This window comes from Tinamus guttatus, unplaced genomic scaffold, assembly GCF_059628265.1.
Source record: "Tinamus guttatus ecotype Peru unplaced genomic scaffold, ASM5962826v1 Tinamus_guttatus_pri_ptg000653l, whole genome shotgun sequence".
NCBI lineage: Eukaryota > Metazoa > Chordata > Aves > Tinamiformes > Tinamidae > Tinamus > Tinamus guttatus.
This window is the reverse complement of record NW_028289187.1, coordinates 474,417-498,194: the sequence shown is the minus strand read 5'-3', so window position 1 is coordinate 498,194 and position 23,778 is coordinate 474,417. Positions and strand designations below refer to the sequence as shown.

Here is a 23,778-nt window from a genome sequence, read left to right as displayed (position 1 = left end):
CTGCTGTCCTCTCCATCAGTGCTTCGCTGTGTTGCACCAACAGCCAAGCATTGAGCTGCCATGGAGCACAAAGCTTGCCAGAACCACTGCTTATTTCCAAAGGTTGTTCCTAATTATTAACAAAAAAATAAATCTTCAATTGTAATCAAAAAAAGAAAAAAGAGAAGGGGAGGGGAGGGGAGCGGAGCGAGCAGAGCAGAGAAGAGAGGATACTGGCTAGCACAGCCCTGGGCTTTTGCTCTACTAGAGGCATTTATGAAACTATCACTTTCAGGCTGTAGTTCTCATTTGTCACCTTATCTGCATTTTATCAGTCCGACACCCTCTGGAAAGGCATCAAGGTGTTCGCACTGAGGTCAGCTGCAAGCCAAATACTACCCACCCTACCTTGCCGTCCCGTAAGGCAAGGCCTTGCAGACCCGCAACAGGAGAGCACTTCAGTGCCAAGACCTCTGCTTTCCCATCTCCAAAAAAGCCCACAGACTGCCTGCCTTAGTAGCCTAGTGGACTGCGTTTACTGCCACGTCCTTCACTTTATGGGTCAGCATATACCAGAGAGCGAGCAATTCTCAGCTAATCAGATTTCCATGCAGCCTGACAAACGGCTTCCAATAAGAATACTAAAAAAAAAATCAAAAACATAAAATAAACAGTCGCTATAATCAAGTAGCTCACATAATGCAGTAAGTGTGCAGAAAGCTCGTATGTTTTATTAACATGTTTGTGCTCGCAATCTGTAGCAGCATCCCGACAGGGCTGGCCACACTGTTGAGGACTGGGCTCTTTCCAGGGAGGAGAGCACTCTGCTCAAGCTGTCTCCTCAGATCAGGTGTTTGATGCACACGCATGGGCCCTGTTTTCTGCAGCACTGCGAGTTTCTGCTCCAATAAGACTGTGCTGTTTTTAAATAAAATTCATGGAAATTCCTTAACATGTCATTAGTGTGGTCACAAAATGCAGCAGCATGAGCTAAAAGTGCACTATGGGTGTGTGCTCACAAAGGAGGTCCTTGGTCTGTGGCTCGATTTCCAAGGCTTGAAACTATTTGTAGGTGGGTCCTTCCTCACTGCCCACCAGCAAAGACCCCAAAACTGGCACTTGCATCCCACGGGGTGGCTGCAAATGGGTGCATGAATCTACCTTCCCACGAAGGCCAAGCACCTCTCCTTGCTTCAGCTTCTCTTTGCTACCCTGCAGATCTGGCGCATTTGGTCGCTCTGAACTCCCTTCTATACACACACTTTGAATCAAAGTATTTAGAAAACTTGCTCAGTACAAAGAGTGAAGAGCTCGAGAAGTTTAATGAAATGAGAGGCTGTCCCATCACTCTACTGCTCTCCCTGATGCACTAGAAGCAACTCCAGTGCAAGGGAAGCAGGAGGGTGCTATAAAAAGGCTAGCAGAAAATCCTGAACCCCCACTGCGCTGGTCCTCAGGTTGCTTTAAGAGACAGCAAGGATTTCCTGCCTCCAAGCCGTGCATTAGCCACGCAGTGCTCCGAGGCCCGAGCTGCCGAGCAGGTAGAGGGGACTGCAAATCTGCCAAGGTCCTAGATTAGGTGTGAAAGAAAAGCCATGTGTATACAATACTCTTAATGCAGCTATAAATAGGCTCCTCTGAACCTAGGTTTCATACATTGTATTGACACTCCTGTCTTAATAGGATTTGCTGGGTGGCCCGAACGAGTGGCAGCGGCTGCAGCAGGGGGAAGGGAAGCCTGGAGCCACACGGACACATCCTTGCAACAGGCACATGCAAGGTGGAGAAGCACCAACAGGTTTTGCAGCCTTTCAGTGGCCTCTTCAATCTAAGACGAGGACATAGAGAAAACCCTAGGAGGTCTTAGGAGCTGCATACAAGTGCAACATGATGGGGAGAAAATTTCAAGGTTGCCACTTTCTAAGCAAGTTCAACTCGGAGCAGAATTTCAGAAATTCTGAAATTTCCCAGGAAACCTGCAGGCTCGGTTGCTTCCCTGAAATGACTGTACACCAATGCACGAAGCATGGGGAATAAGCAGGATGAACTGGAGATGTGTGTGCGGTCCCAGCCTCATGATCCCATTGGAATCACAGAGACATGGTGGGATAACTCACACAACTGGAGCGCTGCCATGGAAGGCTATGTGCTCTTTAGGAAGGACAGGCTGCGAAGGCGAGGTGGTGGAGTAACTCTTTATGTGAGAGAGCAACTGGAATGCATGGAGCTCAACCTGGAAGTGGAGGATGAGTGAGTTGAGAGCTTGTGGGTAAGGGTTAAAGGGCAGGCTAATGTGGGAGACACTGTGGTGGGTGTCTGCTACAGGCCACCTGACCAGGATGAGGAGGTTGATGAGGCCCTCTATAGTCAGCTGGATGTTGCCTCTCAGTCACAGGCCCTGGTTCTCATGGGGGACTTCAACTACCATGACATCAACTGGAAGGATAACACAGCCAGGCACAAACAGTCCTGGAGGTTCCTGCAGGACGTCCATGATAACTTTTTGACCCAGGTTGTGGAGAAGCCGACGAGGAGAGGTGGGCTACTGGACCTCATGCTATCAAATAGAGAGGGACTTTTAGGAGATGTGAAGGTGGGGGGTAGCCTCGGCTGCAGTGACCATGAGTTTGTGGAGTTCAGAATCCAACGAGGAGGAGGCAGGGCTGTAAGTAGCCTTGCAACCATGGACTTCAGGAGGGCCAACTTTAGCCTCTTCAGAGACCTCCTCGGAAGAATCCCATGGGCTAGAGCTCTAGAAGGAAGGGGGGCCCAAGAGAGCTGGTTAGTTTTCAAGCGGCACTTCCTCCACGTCCAGCAACAGTGCATCCCTGTGTGTAAGAAGTCAGGCAGAGGGGGCAGGAGACCTGCATGGATGAGCAGGGAGCTTGTGGCAATGCTCAAGCAGAAGGCAGCGGTATACAGAATGTGGAAAAAAGGACAGGCCCCCTGGGAGAAATACAGGAACGTAGTCAGGAAATGCAGAGATGCAACAAGGAAAGCTAAGGCACATTTGGAACGCAATCTGGCAAGGGACATTAAAAATAACAAGAAAAACTTCTTCAAATATATTAACAGCAAAAGGAAGATCAGGGAAAACGTGGGTCTGCTGAACCACAGGATGGGCACCCTGGTTACGAATAACACAGAAAAAGCAGAGTTGCTGAATGCCTTCTTTGCTTCGGTGTTTACCAAGGGCAGCCCTTTAGAGCCCCAGGCCCTAGGGACAAGAGAAGAAGCCTGGAGAGAGGAAGACTTGCCCTGGGTAGAGGAAGATTGGGTCAGAGAGAACCTAAGGAAACTCGATACCCACAATCCATGGGCCCTGATGGGATGCACCCCAGAGTGCTGTGGGAGCTGGCGGTTGTCATAGCTAAGCCGCTCTCCATCATCTTTGAAAGATCCTGGAGAATGGGGGAGGTGCTGGAAGACTGGAAGAAGGCCAATGTCACACCAGTCTTCAAAAAAGGCAAGAAGGAGGACCCAGGCAACTACAGGCCAGTGAGCTTCACCTCCGTCCCCGGAAAAGTGATGGAACGGCTCATACTGGCCGTTGTCTCCGGGCACATGGAGGACAAGAAGGTGCTCAAGAGTAGTCAGCAGGGATTCACCAAGGAGAAATTTTGCTTGACTAACCTGATAGCCTTCTATGATGGAATGACCAGCTGGATAGATGAGGGGAGAGCAGTGGATGTTGTCTATCTCGACTTCACCAAGGCTTTTGACAGCGTCCCTCACAACATCCTCCTGGGCAAGCTCTGGAAGCGTGGGATAGATGAGTACACAGTGAGGTGGATTAGGAACTGGCTGGATGGCAGAGCTCAGAGGGTGGTGATCAGTGGTGCAGAGTCTAGTTGGAGGCCTGTAGCTAGCGGGTCCCTCAGGGGTCAGTCCTTGGTCCAGTCCTGTTCAATTTATTCATCAATGACCTGGATGAAGGCACAGAGTGCTCCCTCAGCAAGTTTGCTGATGATACCAAACTGGGAGGAGTAGCCGATACCCCAGAGGGCTGCACTGCCATCCAGAGGGACCTGGACAGACTGGACAACTGGGCCGTGAAAAACCTCATGCAATTCAACAAGGCCAAGTGCAAGGTTCTGCAGCTGGGGAGGAATAACCGCAGACACCAGTACAGGCTGGGGACCGACCTTCTGGAGAGCAGCTCTGCAGAGAAAGACCTGGGTGTCATGGTGGATGACAAGTTGACCATGAGGCAGCAGTGTGCCCTCGTGGCCAAGAAGGCCAATGGGATCTTGGGGTGCATTAAGAAGAGCATCTCCAGCAGGTCGAGGGAGGTGATCCTGCCCCTCTACTCAGCCCTGGTGAGGCCGCATCTGGAGTATTGCGTCCAGTTCTGGGCCCCACAGTACAAGAGGGATGTGGAGCTGCTGGAGAGAGTCCAGCACAGGGCTACAAGGATGATCAGGGGCCTGGAACATCTGCCCTATGAGGAGAGGCTGAGGGAGCTGGGCCTGTTCAGCCTGGAGAAGAGAAGGCTGAGAGGGGACCTGATCAGTGTCTATAAGTACCTCAAGGGAGGCAGTGAGGAGGATGGTGTTGCATCTTTTCACTGGTCGCCACTGACAGAACTAGAGGAAATGGCCAGAAACTAAAGCATCAAAAGTTCCATAGGAACTTAACAAAAAATTTCTTAACAGTGAGGGTGACAAAACACTAGAACAGGCTGCTCAGAGAGGTTGTGGAGTCTCCTTCTCTGGAGATCTTCACAACCCGCTTGGATGCAGTCCTGTGCCACATGCTCTAGGTGACCCTGTGTGTGCAGGGGGGTTGGACTAGATGACCTCTAGAGGTCCCTTCTAACCTTAAGCATTCTATGATTCTATGAAATGAGAACTTCATGTTCCTTCACCAATGCTTATGCTATTTCTTTCTCTTTTTCATTCACCTTTTTCTACACTTAGAGAGGAAGGAAGAAAACAATGCTCTAGGAAAATACGTATTACAGCACTATTTACATAATTTAAATAATTTAAAGTATTAGATTGTTTTCCTATTCAAGTTTATTATGTCATTCCCCCTTCTGGAAGGAAACAAAATTAATTCTCTCACTAGTGAGTCAGTATGTTATTCAAACAAATGAGTAAGATGCAAATTTACGCATCTCTTGCGTTACTTGGGTATTATTAAAGAAATTGTGCCCCTACTGTTCGGGTCACTGTCTGTTAACCTGAGGTATCAGGCCTGAGCACCAAATAACAGAATCACAGAATGCTTAAGGTTGGAAGGGACCCACAGAGATCATTTAGTCCAACCCCCCTGCTCCAGCAGGGACACCTAGAGCATGTGGCACAGGGTGGCATCCAGGCAGGTTTGGAAGATCTCCAGAGAAGGAGACTCCACAACCTCTCTGGGCAGCCTGTTCCAGGGTTCTGTCACCCTCACAGGAAAGAAGTTCTTCCTCACATGGAGATGGAACTTCCTGTGTTTCAACTTGCACCCATTACCCTTTGTCCTCTCACTGGCCACCACCGAAAACAGTTTGGCCCCATCCTCTGTACATTCTCCCCTGAGGTACTTGAAGATATTGATCAGATCCCCTTTCCATCTTCTCTTCTCTAGGCTAAACAGGCCCAGCTCACTTCGTCTTTCCTCCTAAGATAGCTGCTCCAGTCCCTTAACCATCTTCGTGGCCCTACGCTGGACCCTCTGTAGAAGCTCCATATCTTTCTTGTACTGGGGAGCCCAGAACTGCACACAATACTCCAGGTGCAGCCTCACCAGAGCTGAGTAGGGGGCAGGATCCCCTCCCTTGACCTGCTGGCAACGCTCCTCCTGATGCAGGCCAGGATCCCATTGGCCTTCTTGGCCACGAAGGCACACTGCTGACTCATGGGTTAACTGTTGTCAAGCAGGACTCCCAAATCCCTCTCCATGGAGCTGCTTTCTAGCAGGTCAACCCCTAGTCTGTACTAGTGCCTGCCCAGGTGCAGGACCCTGCACTTGTCCTTGTTGAACCTCAGGAGGTTCCTCTCTGCGCAACTCTCCATTCTGTCTAGGTCTCTCTGAATGGCAGCACAGCCCTTGGGAGTGTTGGCCACTCCTCCCAGTTTGGTGTCATCTGCAAACTTGCTCAGGGTGCACTCTGTGCCCTCGTCCAAGTCGTTGATGAACAAGTTGAACAGCACTGGGCCCAGTACTGACTCCTGTGGGACAGCACAGGCCACAGACCTCCAACCAGACTTGGCATAACCAAATACTGTTACCTCTGCCTTAGTGGGCACCAGCCTCATGAGTGTTTTGCAGTTCTTAAAACGTTGCATGACAATAAGAGATACAGGAACTATGGAGGACCAGGACTACCAGGTCTCTGCTTGGCGCTGCTCTGCATAATGTCCCGTGTGTCCCTGGCACTGGGCACACCTGCCTCCCAGCTGCAGGGGCTCCAGTCTCCCGCAGCCCAAGGCATGTGTTTTCTGGGATGAGATTTGGCTGTTGAGAGCGTTGAGAATTCCTAACATGGAAGAAGCAATAACGCTGACCTCGAGCTGGTTCAACACGCTCATTCTGAAACCAAAGTAGCAAGAAAATGTGATGCGTCATTTTTTCCTACCACAATGAAAAAAAGAAAAAAAGGATTTGTTTGTGAACTAACCCTACCTTTCTGCTCTGCCTCTCCTTATTCACTGCTCACTGCATGCAACGGAAATTACATTCATGCAGTGTTTGCACAGATATCTAAGAACCCCAGGCAGAAGTGATTGTAAAGAGGCATGTAGTTTAAAATTTCATTAAAGAAATGGCTATAACACAATCACAAGTCACTCAATTCACCGGCAGCTCAATGTTGCTAGGGAAAATTATGAGGCTTCCCCTGCAAATATCCTTATCTTCCTGCAACAGAGCAAAAGCCTGTACTTTAACAACACCTTTATTCAGCACATGTGCTAGACTAGAATAAAAACATATTTGTTAAATAGTTCAAAACAAAGGACCTGGCATAATTTATTCAGCCTCAATAAACCAAGTGAAAGAGTGCTAGGAGGCTACCAGCTACACCTTGAGCTTAGTCCTTTCTTAGAAAACTCTTTCTAAAAGATGCAAAGGCGTCAGTTGCTTAAGAGTTCCAGTCAGACAGACAGGTGGTTCCTTCTGCAAAACTCATTTTCTTTTATGCCACACAAGGAGATAATTCAGCTCAGGAAAAAAAAATACAAAAAGCAGAAGAGGAAGTTAGGAGAAAAATGCTTGAATGTTAGAACAGGTCAACTACTGAGCTAGAAAATCTAGATTAAATTAAGCATTCCTGCGAACTTGTAATAGAGAAATGAATGGCTTCCATCTGGAAGCTCAGCAAATTAACTTGAATTCTGGTTAAGATGACTGCACCAGAGCCTGCCTCCAGAAATGTAAATATCCAGTGTGCATCTGCAATCCAATCACAGGCTAAAAATATAGAAGAACTCAGAGTGGAAATCTGATTTTGTGCTTACCCTCTTAATGGGAAATAAAACAATCATTCTCTGTAAGCACAGCAATCTGGCCTCATTCTTCCTCCTCTGAGAGATGCTGCAAGCCCTTTCCATACCAGGAAAGTCTTTCAGTTGCCTTTGTAAGGCCACAGCACACACACTGGGCTCCTCACTTTTCTCCCTCATTCTCTGCCTCTCTATCTCCTTTTCCATCCTGTACCTCAGTCTTCTCCTCTGTGCTGCTCTCAGCTTTTTGCTTCCTTACTCCACTTTATTTGGTCTTTTTTATTATTACAGTCCCCAAGTTTCCTGATAGGTTATGTTTAGCCTTCTGGTAAGACAGGAAGGGCCACAGCTCTCAGTTTGCAAAGAGAGAACTCAACCACATGCATGGATAAGGCCTGTGAATAGGACTAAATTTAGCCCAGAAGAGGATCCTCTCACGACCAACGGGAAGAAGGAGACTAGGAAAGCAATTCAGAGCAGGAGCCTATTTTAGATGCTCTCCTAGATGCCCACCTCTCTCTGAGCTATAGAAAGAGCCTCGGGAGACCAGGCCTAGCCTCGGAGCCTGGTCTCCGGGGATGTTCTGTTGACCCTAAAAAAAGAAGGAAAAGTCATTATAAGGTAATGTCCTCCATATGGTTCAAGAACTGACACTGCAAGGAGAGTTTCAGGACGTGCAGCCACTAGAAGGCATTTTGGAAATAGGATGTTTCTCAGCCGATGAGGTAGACCTGCTCAGTGCAGGCATGGCTGACTAGAGTTTTAAACAAAAACAACAACAAAAAAACCTCCTGGGGACTTTTCAGGAAAATCAGCTAATTCCCATGTCTGGTTTTAATAAACAGAGAGGGGGATTGGTAAATGTGGACAACAAAAGCACAAGGCATCATCTAAATCTGGGAGAACAAAGAGTGTATTAGCATTGATATAAGCAGTCAGATAGGATGGTGTCTAATTAGCTAGAAATTCACAGATGATTAGAAAGAAATAAGATCAAGCGTTAATGCATTACTACTGGGAACCAGGGCAAGCCTGTGGAAAAGTCGGACATGGAAGTCAGGGAACAGAGAAGGATATGAGAAGGATAAGAAATTTGGGAGCAGGGCACAGATGGGTCCAGGATGCTGGGGACATGGGCGCAGTGCCAGCAGCCACAGTGCAGTCCTGTGGAGTCCCTGTGCAGCACGTTTTGGGTCGGAAGGTCCCCAGACCAAGAAACTTAGTCTTTCTATATTACTGCAACTCCCCAATATACTAAACTGAAGAGCTGACTACACTCTTAAAAAATAAAAAAAGATTTTAAAAAATGCCTTTTTTTTTAAGTAAAGGAACTTATCACCCCAAGGAACACGGTGAGAGTCCAGGGGAATTATTCCCACACCTCCAACGGACATTAGGACAGAGCAGATCACCCACAAGAAAGGGAAAGGAAGGGTTGCTCAGCAAAGACAGTTGTGTCACGGAGGTCAGCAAACAAAGTGGAATTGCTGAAGTCAAGCAGGATTAGATCATGCACATAAAAATAAAGAATAAAGATTAGAATGTTTTTCAGTCATACAAATAACAAAAAAAAAGGAGAGTAAGGAAAGTGGCAGATCAGCAGGACTTGGCTGATTCAGCTTAACAAAATTAAGGGGCAAGGAGGGAAAGGAGTGTTTGCTATAAACGTGTCAGGGCAGTGACACTGCAGAGGCGCAGGGGGTGGGGGTAGGAAACACACAGTGCTGACCCAAAAGCAAATATTAAACTGCCTGTGAGTAAGTTGAAACTAAAAGTGGAGCAGTTTCTCATCAGGGAGGGAGATGAACAGCCTCCAACACCCGAGAGGGGATTTCAAGTTGGAAGTGGACCAGACCCTCTCTGCGACAGCAACAGACTGGACTTCCCAATCACCGCAGCCTCTTAAAATCTATTATTCTGACCACCATCACCTCAAAGAAAAACTTAAATGACAGGTCTTAAATTTAAGATTAAATGAGGTTAATTGCCTCCTGTCGCTTCATCCCTTAGCACCCGCAGACAAAATTGTTCTTGGTCCTCCCCTTCAGTATGTTCAAATCCACTTTCTGATTTCATTGCAGCATCACTGCTGTTTTATCTCACTTGATAGGAGCTGCAGCACAGGCTCCCACAGCTGGAGGTTTGGAAAAAGAAAGGAAGGGTGGTTATTTTTAAACAGTGGTAATCTGATCCATTTTAGAACAGGCACCAAAGTGATACCAAAAGATTGTATCTGCTGCTGGGTGGGAGTATCTGCCTCACATTTCTCTGTTAAAATTTGGTTGCAAATACATTAAGACTAGAAAGACTCTTTGCTCTGCAAACCCGTAATGCTCGAGTTCATTCCTGAACTTTAGCATCCTGAGTGAACACAACCTGCATCATTTATAAGGACTGTCATGACTGTTCCTTCTACCACACACAATTAAAAAAGGTGATTCATTTAGCTGAGAGAAATGCCCTTTGTTAAGATTTAAAAAAATAGTACAAGCCAGCTTAAGAACTCTTTTTTTTTCCACCAAAAATGTCACTAACAGATCACAGGGTTGTCTTTGAGGGAGAGAAAATATTCCCTATAAAGAGAAATAGTTCTTTCACAGACCCACACCAATTCATATTTAATGAGCCCTACCACTTCAGACAGTATGGGTGTGATGAGGTTTGTAGGTGCATCACTCAGCTATACCCACAGCAACTGGCTTTGCATCTGCAGCTTATGGAGAGTCAAAACCAGCAACAGAATTCCTGTCATGTAAGTCTGCACGACTGTCCGGCTTACCAAGGAAAAGGAGGATGTTGCTGGAATAACTGCGACTGCAGTAACTTCGGTGTAAGAAATTACGCTAGTAATGCCCTGATACGTGTCCAGTTCCACTTCTGTTCCCGAGCAGAACAGGCAGCTGGGCAACCTCCTGTATTGCTGCTATCCAAAATAATAAAACCAGCTTAGCTTCTAACCTGAGGAAATACTCTGAGGATGTCTCCTCAAGAGGAAGACAACTAAAACGAGAAGTAGCTCATACAGAAGTCCAACACACTCCAGGTCCAAAAGCACCATCAGACACCAGAGGATTTTTTTCTGAATCGGTTGCGTCAGTGCAATGTTGTACATAGCACTATGACTTAGAGCTGCAATAATGTTAAAAATGTTCAAAATGCGTAAGAAAACAAAGTGAAGTCTTTTATGCAGTCTTTCAGTTCCATCTTGCTTTTTCGCTCACAAATCATTGCATTTTTAAGTGCTTAGTCATCTTCCTAATTTCGCCTTCAAATCAGACAGCTGCTTAACTAAGCGCTGGCAAGTTCCCCCTCTGCAGCATGTAGGCAAAAACTAGAGGCAGCTTCTGAAAATCAAGTCAGGGCTTAAGCAGGTATGCCCATTATGGGGACTACTCCAGGCAGTCTAAAGATGATTGATTAATATTTTCACATGCTCTGCATGATGTTATCAGCTAACAGAGAACAGCACTTGCGACCTCAGATCAACAACAGCTCTCAAACATCTTTATTCTCCCAGATTTAGCATGCATCTAAAGGCATGGAAAAATCCAGTTGACCTGATGATAATCTAACCATACACATAAAATGAAATACAAGATTGTGAGTTCTTCTGGCTCAGGGCACACTTCATATCCAAGGTCTAGGACTTCCCTTTTATTATGCTCTTTCAGTGTAAGACACAATCACAAGACCAAAGAAAAGGAGTCAACTAAAAGAAGGTCAGGCAACAAATCACAATTAATTTTATTGTCAGTATTTTAACTTTAAAACATTCTTGTAGGGAAGAAATAGAGGGGAGTTTTCTACTCAAAATTATTTCAAAGACTCTACTGTACCGACTGCCTTCTAGTAGGTTAATCATTTATTACTTAGCAATGAATGTAATTGTTTTGGAATATATTCATTTTGCAAAATTATGAGACAAGTATTAGAGTGAGTCAAGCTGAATTTTACTCTCATTTTACATTTGCTTTGGACATGTTATCTTGACTGCCAACTTCAAGGGAAAAAAGTAATGTAGATTAAAGTTTATTGATTACACAGACAGCAACTCTAGCCTAGCAATTTGAGATCTCTCCAAGGGAAAGAAAAGAGATGGTATTTACAGAAACTGCTCCTAATGAGAAAACCTTAAGGCACAGAAGGGAAACCTGAAGGCAATGAGTAGCATTTTTATAGATTATAAACAACTGTTTGTTCTTTTTCTTTTATAATTACATTTCCTTTTATATCTACAGTCCCAATGCTCCTCATTCCCCCATAAAAATCCATTATTAGGCTATGGTAGCTGGTGTTATTTCATATCGCAGTAAATATGTGCAGAGCAGGCTAGCTTTGCCAATGTTCACTTCAGCAAGGGCAGTCTTAAATTTATCAGTTTAAAAGAAACCCTGTAGCAATCCATGTCCTTAAGGACTCTTCCTTATTCCCCCATGGTTTGAGAAGGATGAGCAGAACAACTCTGCACAGAGCTCCGTTATGAAGGAGTATTTAATTTACTATGGAAAAGAAACATTCTGCCAAGAGCATAAAACAAAACAAATCATATGGCACCACAGAGGTAAATTTGCTTCAGAGAAGTCACCCTAGCAAAACTAGCCTAAGGAAATCACTTTTCTTCCAAAAAAGCTAAGTCTACCAAGTGCTCTTGGTAAACAAATCTTGTCAAAAGTAATTACAAAGAAGTTTCTCTCGTTGGCTCAGCATCTGTGCCAGGGATCCAACGTGGGTCACTGCTCCTTAGTATTTCTGCAGATATGATAAACTTACCCTGCAAATCTAATCCCCGTTCTACTCTCTTTGTTATAGCTAGGTAATGCTAAGAGTGTGGAAAGCTCAAACTCCTGGGATAAACAGGGAAGCTTGACCGTGCAGCTGTTCCAGCTGCTGAGAGCTGCTGGCTTTTTACCTACTGGAGTTGCTTTCTTCAGATATGAAGCATTTGCAGTTCCTCCATTATGGGGAAAAAAGGAGCTAAAAAAACAGTAGAAAGCAAGTATGATTTAAGGAATTCTGTGGTCTGTGCTACAACTAAACTTGCATGCAAACAGATTTGCATTTCGTGGACAAGTAACAGTGATAAGGGAAGAATGAAGTAAACAACTACTTGCCAAATATATCTTTCTAAAACAGTTTGTCAGAAAATGGCAAGTTTGGCGCAGGGAAGCAATAGAAAAGAACAGACATTCTCACAGTGTCAAGTTGTTATTTACAGAAGATGAACAAGGAAAAAGCTCTCGCGGATGGCCTGTCTCGGAGAGGCTCCGACAGAAGCCTCTTCGCTGACTCGGAGCCAGCAACCGCACAGCCCGCAGGGCTGCAGACAGCAGCAACACAAGCCAATGGTAGCCACGATCTGGGATACCACCAACAAATAGTGCTGCATGGAGGCTCATTTTTCCCTTTCATTCCCTTTTTGACTGACTAGTGTGGGCTGCACCTTGTGCAGGCAATTTTGAAGCATTTCATGAACATCCCCCCTCCTGGCAGATGCCACCAGCTCCCAAAATCATTCCTCCTAGCGGTTCTCTCGGATGGCACCGAGGACGTCGCATGAGGTCACCACGCAGAAACCCGCTCTTCCAAGTCACCATCCAGCTGGCATTAAGTGCAACCCTGGGAACTGGTTGTGATCTCACATACAGACACAGAAAAAGTTAATTTGAGAATAAGCAGCCTAGTCCAATGCCTCACAACTCAAAGAGTTTCTACAAGAGTATCTCCACCAGTAGTCCTGTTTGGCCTACTACATATATTTTTAAGAGACATGTAACCTTTATTTAAAAGCCTCCAGATGACGGAGAATCTGCCACAGCTTGAAATGATTTGCTCCAAAAAGTAATTTTCCTTTACCATTAATCAGGCACACGCAGTATATAGCTTTTTGGAGAAAGGTGGACTAGGGGGATGTGAGTGTTTTGTGTCAGCTCTCCCTTCATACCACACAGGGCTCAGAACACACTTGTGCAGCTCCCTTGAAGATTAGTTGGCTCATTCAGGCAGACAAGGGTAGACCCTTAAGACGGTTAAGTGATTTGGGGCAAGATGATCATCTGTCTCCTCTCTGTACACAGTTAACTCTTCCCTATCCCTTATCTTATCCCTCAGCTATGGCTGAGCTCTCTCGGGATCAAAAGAAACCGAGGAACAGGATCTTCTGAAAAAGCAGAAGCGACCCTGCTTTCTGCAAGACCAGCCTCCTTCCAGCACAGCTGGGAGCAACCCTCAACCTGTTCCCTCAGCTTCCAAGTGTTTTAAGACAGTTTACAAAAATGGAGTTCCTACCGCATGAACATGTAGTGGGGTTTGTTTGTTTGTTTGTTTTCTCCATTTTGCATTTTCCACCTAAAGCTCAGCAATTCAAAGAGCAGGGAAATCAACTAACAAAGCCTTGTGGTAAGCTGATAAATCGTATTGTGTGTCTGCACTCAGAATGGTTGTAGAGAACATGACAAACTTAAACACGCCTGGAAATTTCTAAAATGAAATGGTTCTTGGTGCTACAAAGGTCAGCCATCTGTTCAAATGTTCATGTTATATTTAACCCAACCTCTCGTCTTGCATTTCCTCTCCAGACTCAAATGTACTCCCCAGGAATGAGAAAATACTGTGTAAACCGCTGTAGTTAGACAGCTCTTCTTCCACAGAAAACAGGAAAGCCATTTTTGGTTGTGATAGACGAAGGAAGCAGAGGACAATCCCAAAGTGATGGAGCTAATCATACATTATCCAGGTCACACAAGAGGGCCAAAACCTGCACAGAGCTACGATTTCATATGAAATTAAAGACAACAACTCGTCAGATTGTGAAACCTGAATTCAATGCCCCAGATCTCATAGAAAGTCCCCAGTGTGCTTGCTACCTATCCTTTCTAACTTTTCCAACTCTTTTTTTCCAGTTTTCTTTATCCTTTCCAGCTTTGAAGGATTCTGTCAAAAACTAGAGGGCATTACAACAGTCAACTTAGAACTTTCATTTCATGACACGGAGGGCTCCAAAACTGGCGGTAATGGAATTCGCCTACACTTCAATGCAATTATCTGTTTAAAGTCAAACTGAAATTATTCAGCAAGCCAGACCAAGGTGAGGAGGCTATAAACCTAGGCTTAGAGAAGACCAAGGCTGAATTAAGACAGTAGTTTCCCCGCTGTTAAAGGTTTCATTACTTTCTTCTTCATACCATCTGACATTATTATTTCCATGGTAAACTCTTGTTATCTCCACTTCCACTTTCCAGAATAACAAAGTCCAATCTCAGTTGAGCATATCTAGACATGAAGGCATCATAAATTACACCTACAGTGATACCACAAGAAAATCATAGTTCACTTCAGGAAGTCTATGGGAGACCTCCTGCCCGTTCCCAGACAGTGTCATGCAAAAAGTATTGAAGGCAGCAGGACCTGTCCTGAGCTTTAGGCATCCAGCAGAGACAAGCAGGCTTTGTTTGTTTGGTTTTGTTTCTGTTTTCCCCTCTCTCCTTAAGCAACATCCCAAAGACAGGCTGCACAGGATACATCTGCCATATCTGGGAGGCCTTCACTTGGCCAACTCAAAGGCAATTTCCACTGAAGTGCTCTGTGTCTTCTTTTGATGGACGATATCCTGGGGGCTAGAAGGCATCAGATACCATTCCAGCGCTCCAGCTGCTTCCCTATGGGAACAGACCACGTGCTCATCCTGTTTTGCGTATGCCAGGAATCCCAGCAGAGCCATTATAATGGCAGGACCACCAAAACACCTAATGATACAGAGTTACTATCATGACAAATTTAACTCAAGTTCACGAAAAAAGAAAATGATTTCTTCTGTTCAGCATCCTTTCACACTCGGGGTTATTCTCTCCTCTCCTTTGTACCTTGCAATAAAAGGGAGAAAATAAAAGGATGACGTGTTCTGATAAGGTTAAGCAGTGAGGGACAGAAGGAGAGGTGGAGAGATGGAGGCAAAACACTATTTTCAAGACAATCCCAAGCCTGGACAAGGAAAAAGAACAAGTTTGTACAAGATGTGAAAGTGGGCAAGCTGATGAAGGGGTGTGCAAATGAGCAGCCTTCTGCAACCTGCAAATTGTCCTGAAATGCCTCTTCAAGGGGCTGGGCAAGGCACTTCAGAGCACAGGTAGCCCATGTCCACCAGGGTCTCTCTGGCACTAAGGAGGATGCAGCTCATTCCTCGTCAACACCTCCTGTTTTAGGTTGTGAATGATGGCTTCAAAGGAGACAAGGCAACACACTGTTTTACTGTGTATCATTTAAAACAGCAGGAGTTGGAACATCCAAGAGATTTTGATGGAGGTGTTTGGACACAGTTCTGCATAACAGAGACATTGCACACAACTCCCTAATGGTTTAAGCACATCCAAGCTTGGATAGAGAAAAGTGCACCCACACTGGCTTGAAAACCTATTTAGGAACAACAGGTCAATACTTGGTATTGCAGGTGGCGTGTTTCAGGGGAATTATGATAAAGAAATTATCTAGAAATGTTGTCATCCACCATTTTCCAACACCTCCAACTTAAAACCCAGCAAAAGTGTAGTATCCTGACCTTTGGAATGAAAATAGGGGCATGGCTACAGCACCAAAACAAAATATTTCCATTTTTAAAGTCAATACAACCTGTATAATTTGAAGAATTGTAGCCTAAGGGCAAACTGTTGCACTGCAAAACTGTCTAGGCAGCTGCCATTAGTTTTAAAGCCCATTTTTGTTTAATGACTGCAGTTTCACATTCTCCCAGTGCCATGCATCATAACTGTCATCCCTAACACTTAGATTTATGGAAGCATCCAGTTGCATCACTGTACTCAAGGGTGGGTTAGCATTTCTGTTGTTAAACTCCTTCTGGCAGGTTTTGACTTGTGCATATGCAAAACAAAGCCTGGATCCCACCGCGGCGCAGAGGGATGGATCCTTCGTAGGTGAATCCCGGGAAGAGCCACCGTGGCCACCAACTGAGGGTCACACAGAAATAACAGAAGAACCCGGCAGCTTAGAAAATTCTTCTCCTTAGAGATCAAACATAACGGTCTTTGAAAGCACCCTGATGCAAGAGGGGCAATCTGAAGAAATTTCTCAGGTACCTGACAAAATTTAACATTTGGTAACTACCCATTTTGAGGCATCTTCTGTATTTTCCATCATCTCTCAGTCCTCAATTCAGGTACCATTTTGTAGGTAAATTTTCTTCAAAATATAGTGGTGAGGAGGGAAAATTCAATCCTGTTACCTAAGAATTTCAGCAAGGAGCAGAGCTTCTGAAATATATTTGGTCAAAAACAAACAAACAAACAAAATCCCAGACCAAAATCCAAGAAAAACTAATGAAAAAAAGAACATATTTTCCTCAAACTCAATATATTTAAAAAACATATGCAAGCCTCAATGAAGGCAATCACAGGATCTCCTGAAACTAATCTGTTCAAGATTTCAAATCCTGAAGTTCCACATTTTCACTCTCTTTATATAAACATATTAATGGCACTGCTTGTTGCTGAGTTAGAATATTTCATTATGAATTTGAATTAGAATATTTCATTATAAATTGGAGAAAATATTTTTTTGTCCCAGAAAAAGACTTAAAAACAAATTAGCGTAATGATTCCAGTGTAGATAATTAAAACACAATAATTCAATCTTTCTGACCTGTAGGTAGTAATGGTACATAACAAAAAAGAAAAGAAAGAAACATGACACACACTCCTTAATACTAACATGTAATGAAGTAATCTGTCGATGGCCAGCCCCCCATTATAAAAATCCTCATTTTTCTAAATGTTTTTTTCTGATATCCCATTGAACAAAATATCAAGTTATTTTGTTCCCCCCAATTAGATAAAGATCAATCTCAAATCTTCTCATGAAATGAAAATTCCACATTTTAATCCACCTCAGATTCAAGTGCATTTTGTGACATGCTCCATTTGCTTGGGAAATCAGGATAAAGGCAATTGATTCTCGGCTTCCGGGTGTAAGACAGTCACCCAGTAAGCATCTAGAAATGAAAACGTCTCCCACGTCTTTAGTAACGAAGCCAAAACACAGATCTGTGTAGGAACTACATTTTAGTTCTCTTCCAGCTCTCTAATCCTAATATTTCACCCTTGACAACAACAAAATCCAGAAGAGACAACACCATTTGTTCTTCCCGTCAATCTAGAGTGGTTTCCAGAAACGCAGCAAGCCTAAGGTATTGACTCACTGGTGCAGCCACATCCGCAGTGGGAATTGTATCAGCGCCGACAGCTAACTTGGAAAAAGGCAAAGCCAAAATCCCTCAAATGAGGCAGTTACAGCCAGGAAAACTTTCTAAAGTATGTTAGGGCTTTGACTGCTGAGAAACAAGATTTCTTGGTAACCCATTGACAGTATTTTTAAATCCCAAATGCCTAGGGGTAAGGAAACAAAGCTGCTCAGCTTAACCCACACACCGCGTTTTCTCATGCAGAGAAATGAGCCTGTGTGAGCATAACCAAATTGTGCCTGAGGAACAACAACGTGGATTTCACCAGAACCTCCTGCAGGAGAAGGGAGATGTGTGGATCCAACTGCAAATGCAGACGAGACACCTAGTGTTCCAAAAATAAGCCAAATCCAAAGCAAACTGGTTACAAGGCAAGTGAGCCCAAGCCCGGGGATGGAGCAGGAATGCAGCGAGGAGGCAGCAACAAAACACCGAGACCTCTAGGTCTTTTCCCAGGCAGCTTTGCTATTGAAACACTTAAAAGCAGTTAAAAAACACATTAAACTCAAGTATAAAAAAGGGAGTGCAATGAAGGGGGTTTTGTTGTTTGTGAGGACGCAAAGGCATTAGATTAAAACCTCAAAATATCGCTTTTTTTTTTTTTTAATCCTTTCCTTCAAAAAGGCTTTCAATTAATGTTTATTACTGGGGGACTTATTTTTCCTTGCCTGGCACTTCTGAAAGCCAGAACGCATGCCAGGTCAAAATCATTCATGGGTTTTATTACAGCAAAGTTGACAATTTATGCTCACCTATTTCAAATCACCTAATGTAGACCAGATTTTATCAAATGATTTCTGCATCTATTTCAAAAAGTTATGGTTAGCAGGGAACAAGACCAAAAGGCTTTATTAAAAAGCCAGATTCAGAGCTCTACTGGGAACCCTATAGCACCTTCACAAGTTGCTACTACTAAACCCACTGCATATGGAAATGCCGCATGGCCCACGCTTATCTTTGGAGTCCCACAGACCCTGGAGTTAATTTTTTTTTTCTTTTCTTCTTGCACACTGCAAGAAGTAAATGAAAATACAGACACTTCCGTATACCTGGTAATACAGAGAAAGCTGTAAAGTTCATTATTAAATGGAGGGTGGAAGGAACTGGAATTGCTAATTTTGATTTTTTTATGGGCTGAGGTCCCATATGTGTGTGTTTATTCTCACAATGGGTGGACCAGACTTGAGACGGCCCCATTCAGGAGCACGGCAGCTTTAGGTGCTACAGCACAAGCAGCTTGACTTTCAGTGGTGACTTCTCACGGCTTCTCCAAGCTCCGAGACTCTTGGCAAAGCAGACTAATTTTAATCCACTTCAACATGGAAGTACAGCCCCATTTCAGGAAAATCCTGTCAGATATGCTGCCTTCTCCTTATAGCAAAAGCATTGCCTTTTCCTGCCATCCGAAAAGGCGTCGCTCCCCACCTTTTGAGCGCGATGTGCGGGGTGTCCTGCAGCCTCACCCACCGCGGTGCCACTCGCCGGCACCAACGCGCGGTCTCAGGTAGCTTCTCAGTCTGACCTCAGCACCGCGGCACACACCTGATTTACCAGGGCCACGGGATGTTGTAGGGGGAGCAACAGGAGAGGAGCAAATCCTTGAAAAATCCTGGTGTTTCTCACCAAGAGGAGCAGGGCCAGGGAAAAACTTAACCCAAAGCATTTCCCAAGCTCCTGGCTGTAAAGCAAAGCACATTTGTATTTTATTCCAAGCCTGGCCAGTATCACCGAGGTGATTATTAAAATCAGAAATTAAAAGAAAAGAAGCATGGAGCTCACAACTAATCTTTGCAGCTCTTGGTATGGATGGGATTTGTACAGCCATGTTGATTTTTTTATAAAAATAGTAAATCGTATTACCCCCATGCTGCAAGACCAAAGATTCGCAATGATACCTTAATACAGATTAAATAAAAATAGCACTACCTGAGTCAATCTGAGGATGATAATGCTTTGTAATCCCACACTATTAAAGGATGAACATTTGTATAGCAGTGAATCAACATGAGATACTTGCACTAGCTTGCACTTGTTTTTTATGCTGTATAACAACGTTTACACAAGATGCAGGAACCACGTGGTGTTTGCAGGAGGTGTAGAACACAAAAGGAAAAACAACACCGTGTTATAGAATAAGCCAAACCCTGGTGTCCACTATCCTCCACTTCGGTAACCCTGGCTAATAACTGGTATTTCTGAGAGCAAGACTACGTTTAAATTTTTCCAAATAAGCTGAAGTACTGGCTGTAAAGACCCTGAAATTTTAGAAGCCCTTGCAGATCTGGCACTCCCAATGCCTGTGTGCATCCAGGCAGAGGAGTCATTCATGAAAACAAAAGCAGATGAATGGCAGTGCACACACCCATTTGGCTTTTTCCTAAAAATCCCTGAATGAGCAGAGAGGATATGCAGCAAATAAATCAACGATGCAGCACAAAAAGCCTTTGACAGTGAAAATCCTAGTAGAAACCTATTTCTAACAGTAATTAAGAACAAAAGAATGAGTCAAATATAAATTGGCAAAGCTGGGTATAGGAAAAGAAGATAAAAGGTAAGCTTTGATTAGCGATATGTGGTCTCAGATATAATAAACAGACCATAATTTCTTTGTTATACGAGGAAGCTGGCAGGGATGCGGCAAGGCGAGACGTGCCGCCGGCCGCAGCGACAGCGCAAGGAGGTACCAACACAGCTCACGACAGCACCGCCCGCGCACGAGTGTTTCCAAAAGCCTCCAAGCACCAAGTACAACAGTATTTTCTAGTTTCTGTTACAAGGCACAGGTAGCACTGAGGCATCTTTACGAGTTATTAAAAAATAGCCCCAACCCTCCAGTACTTCATATGGCTGCCTCCTTACAGCTTAAAAATAAAGGTTGAACAAGTTTCAGCTCAGTTTTCAGTCTAGAAAAAAATGTCTGTCGGATTAAGTTTGATAGGACAAGTCTTTCAGTCTTAGGGTGCCAACCTGCTCACTCTCAGCTATGCTATACAGCCACCTCCCCATATACTTATCCCCACGTGCACCTTGTGGAAACCTCCTCCAAAGCCACTTTCTTCAGTGTTCCAGAGCTGAACAAGAACTCCCAAGCCCAACAGTACAGTTGAGCTGCACTCGAGGCAGCGGAAAGAGTACAGGGATGAGGAACAGGAGATCCCAACACTGATGCTGGTTTGGATCTCCTGTTCCCAGAGCAAACACGTGGTTGGTGCCTGGTCCTTCAGCCCGTACTGCCAGTGGAGTGACAAGCATGCCTGTGCCAGAGCGATTTCCCTGCTTGTAGGCAGAACTATAGCTAAGCTGTTTGCTCAGTCAGAGCCTGTGGCAGCCCACTAGAAATGCCCTTAATGTGTGTTCCCACAGTCCCCGGGCAGGGACCGCTGGCTTTCCCATTTGAGCCTGCAGCTGAACACGATGATGCACTTCAGGCTTGATAAAGCACACCAGTGCGTGCGGGGAGCCGCGCTGCTGCTGTCAGGCACCATCAATTCCTTCCATGCTCAATTTGGGTAAGATTCAACATACTTTCAAGAGCTACCACATTTTTTCTGATGCCGTGCTTTGTTCTGAAGCTAGCCTGTGTGCCATCAGCCACACACTGCATTTTGATAAATGCTCAGACAAGCTGGTCTGCTTTCAGGTCTCTCTTTTACAATATGCCAAGCAGGAACGGGCACAGCAAGACCACCATAAGCCTCTCTATGCAAACCGTATGCATTAGACATAGACCTTGATACTAATAGGGACCATTTAAATTCTCAAATTGGAATAAGCCATCTGTATTTGAAAGACAAGGAGAAATAGGGAACATCAAAGTAGCAAAAACATGATGCACAAACACCTCTAAATCCTGTTTGTAAAAGTACCTCAGGAGCCCAAGTCCTGCTGAAAGACCTCAAGACTTCTGTCGTTTTGCAAATGCCACCTGATGGCACTATGCAAGAGAAAACAAAACCAAAACCAACCCTGTAACTATAGCAAGTGCATAAATTTTGGGGTATTAACAGGTTCTCCACTTATAGCCTATTCAGATGCTATCTGAAACAATAAGAAAATCTGACTGTGCATACAATTTAAACTGACAGTTTTAAATTGCCTGGCCTTTAAACATACAACATTACAGTCACCAATCCTATACTCCACTCTGCCCTGAGGAAGAGAGTTCGATTCATCTTTTAACATCTCAAAAAGATCAACTGATGATTCAAGCCCTGGTACAGCAATTATCAGCACAAATAGCGTTCAGGTTTATTACAAAGATTCATGGTATCTGTACGGGTGGGGGAAGAGGAGAGGTTCATAAGCTCTTACTCACAGGAACAGCTGCAAAAGGAACGAGGGATTCGTAACTTGGCCCTGTGAGATGCACATTTTATGAATTCAGTCCTCAATCTGAAGGACCATCTGCCTACATCTACTGCAACTAGCAGCGCAAAAGGTAAGGAAATTTTATGGATGGAAAAATGCAATTGACAACAAATACTTTTAAGAGGTATTAAATAAGAGAAACCTTTCATTGTCCAAGATGAACCCGTACTTTAAGTTGACACAAGCAGAGTACCAGATGCCATCCCCTCAAACTTCTCTGTGCCAAGAAGGAAGTGAACGTGGTTACATTTTAGTGCACTGTATGGATATTTTGCATTAACCTAGAATCAAAAGGCACTTTATCTATGGAAAATACATTATTTGAAGATGGAAAAGTCCATTAAAGGCTTTGGTCATTCAACTGTAGTTCATTAGTCAGTCTGAACACACAAGAGCTCTAATAGCTTGTATCCTACGCACTAGGGAAATGCAACTAAAGAATAAACTTCCTGAACAATTAATGTGTAATGATATAATTTTGTTAATCTCATTGGAAAAAATCTAGAATGAGGAAACGGAGTACATATTTATCTAGAAACGGCACAAACAAACCACAAAAGGTACCACAGAGCAGATTCTTAGTTCATGCACCCTGGAAGACAGCAACTCCATCAGAGGAAGAGAAACTAGACTGATTTACATCAGTTCAAGAGGTAAGTTTCTGGCTATAATGCAATAACACTAGCATTTCTGTATGAATCTTATTTTTCTGCAACTCTTCACTGCTTCAACATTTAGTCTACTTACAAGTAAGAAACCAGTAAAGCACATACAAATGAAATAAATGAAAGTTTGCGGTATAGGCAGCAGACAAATTAGCCACGCACATCAGATTAGAGGGAGTTATCTAGGTTATTTAAACCTCTAGAAGTTCCATTCCATTAGATTAAAAGAGAAGGTCAGGTTTTTCCATAGAAGAGTGCTGTCTGAAATGGAAAAAAGCTTTGCGCCACTGGACAGTGTAGGCTTCTAGTACAAAATACAGTCTGATTTTCCCTACTGAAGTGAAATGTTTAAAAATATTTATGTAATTTTTATTTAACTAATCCAGTCTCAGGAACTTAATTCTGATTCAAAAGTAAAACCTTACATTTTGGTGCCAAACCCCTACTCAGAGATGTAGCTAGCTCTAAAATTAAAATGTACCATAAGCTCAGCAAATGGTGAACTTCTGCACCAGCTGCAAAATAAATGTTGACATTTATATTTTCTATTATACTAATTTAAAGAGCACCATGAATGGAATATGATTTGGAAAGTACTCACCACCTATCTTGGAACCTCTTCAGAGAAAGTCCACAGGACTCAATTACCTAAAGAGAAAACACAAAACAAACATGCTTTACAGTACAGTTTTCTTTGAAGTGACAACCATCCCACTACTCAGCCTCCCCTCTACAAAACCAATTTTCCCATTTGGAAAATAAATTAGAATTTGTATCAACATGCAAAAACTCTGGATCTGGTTTTTACTCTAAACTTAGCAGCAACTGCAACTTGGTTGCCTATTTTTGCTTGTTATTCTTTAGCCTGAAATAGAAAACCACTAACATGTTGAAAAATGCACAGATTGCTCGAGGTTGGATGGCAAATTCTTATGGCATTCAAAAAAAAATTACCCAAACAATTCTTCCTGCTTAACAACTTCCTTTGAAACTCATCTTTCAAAAAAATAGGCAAGAAGCAACTTCAGATTACATCAGAATGCCACAGTGGAGAGGTTTGCTTGGCTCATATTTCAAGTTATTAATA

The 23,778-nt window shown here is 43.9% G+C and overlaps 1 protein-coding gene across 2 annotated transcripts in view; it reads right to left on the bottom strand.

Annotated features, from left to right (window-relative positions):
- HPCAL1 (hippocalcin like 1) overlaps positions 1-23,355 on the bottom strand; it is a 48,702-nt gene extending 25,347 nt beyond the window's left edge. The window contains exon 1 of one of the 2 annotated variants that reach the window (XM_088536239.1): positions 23,293-23,355. The gene's annotated coding sequence lies outside the window, so the exon portion shown is untranslated. The remainder of the gene's footprint in view (positions 1-23,292) is intronic. The other variant, XM_088536240.1, reaches the window with a different exon arrangement.
- Between the last annotated feature and the right edge of the window lie 423 nt (positions 23,356-23,778).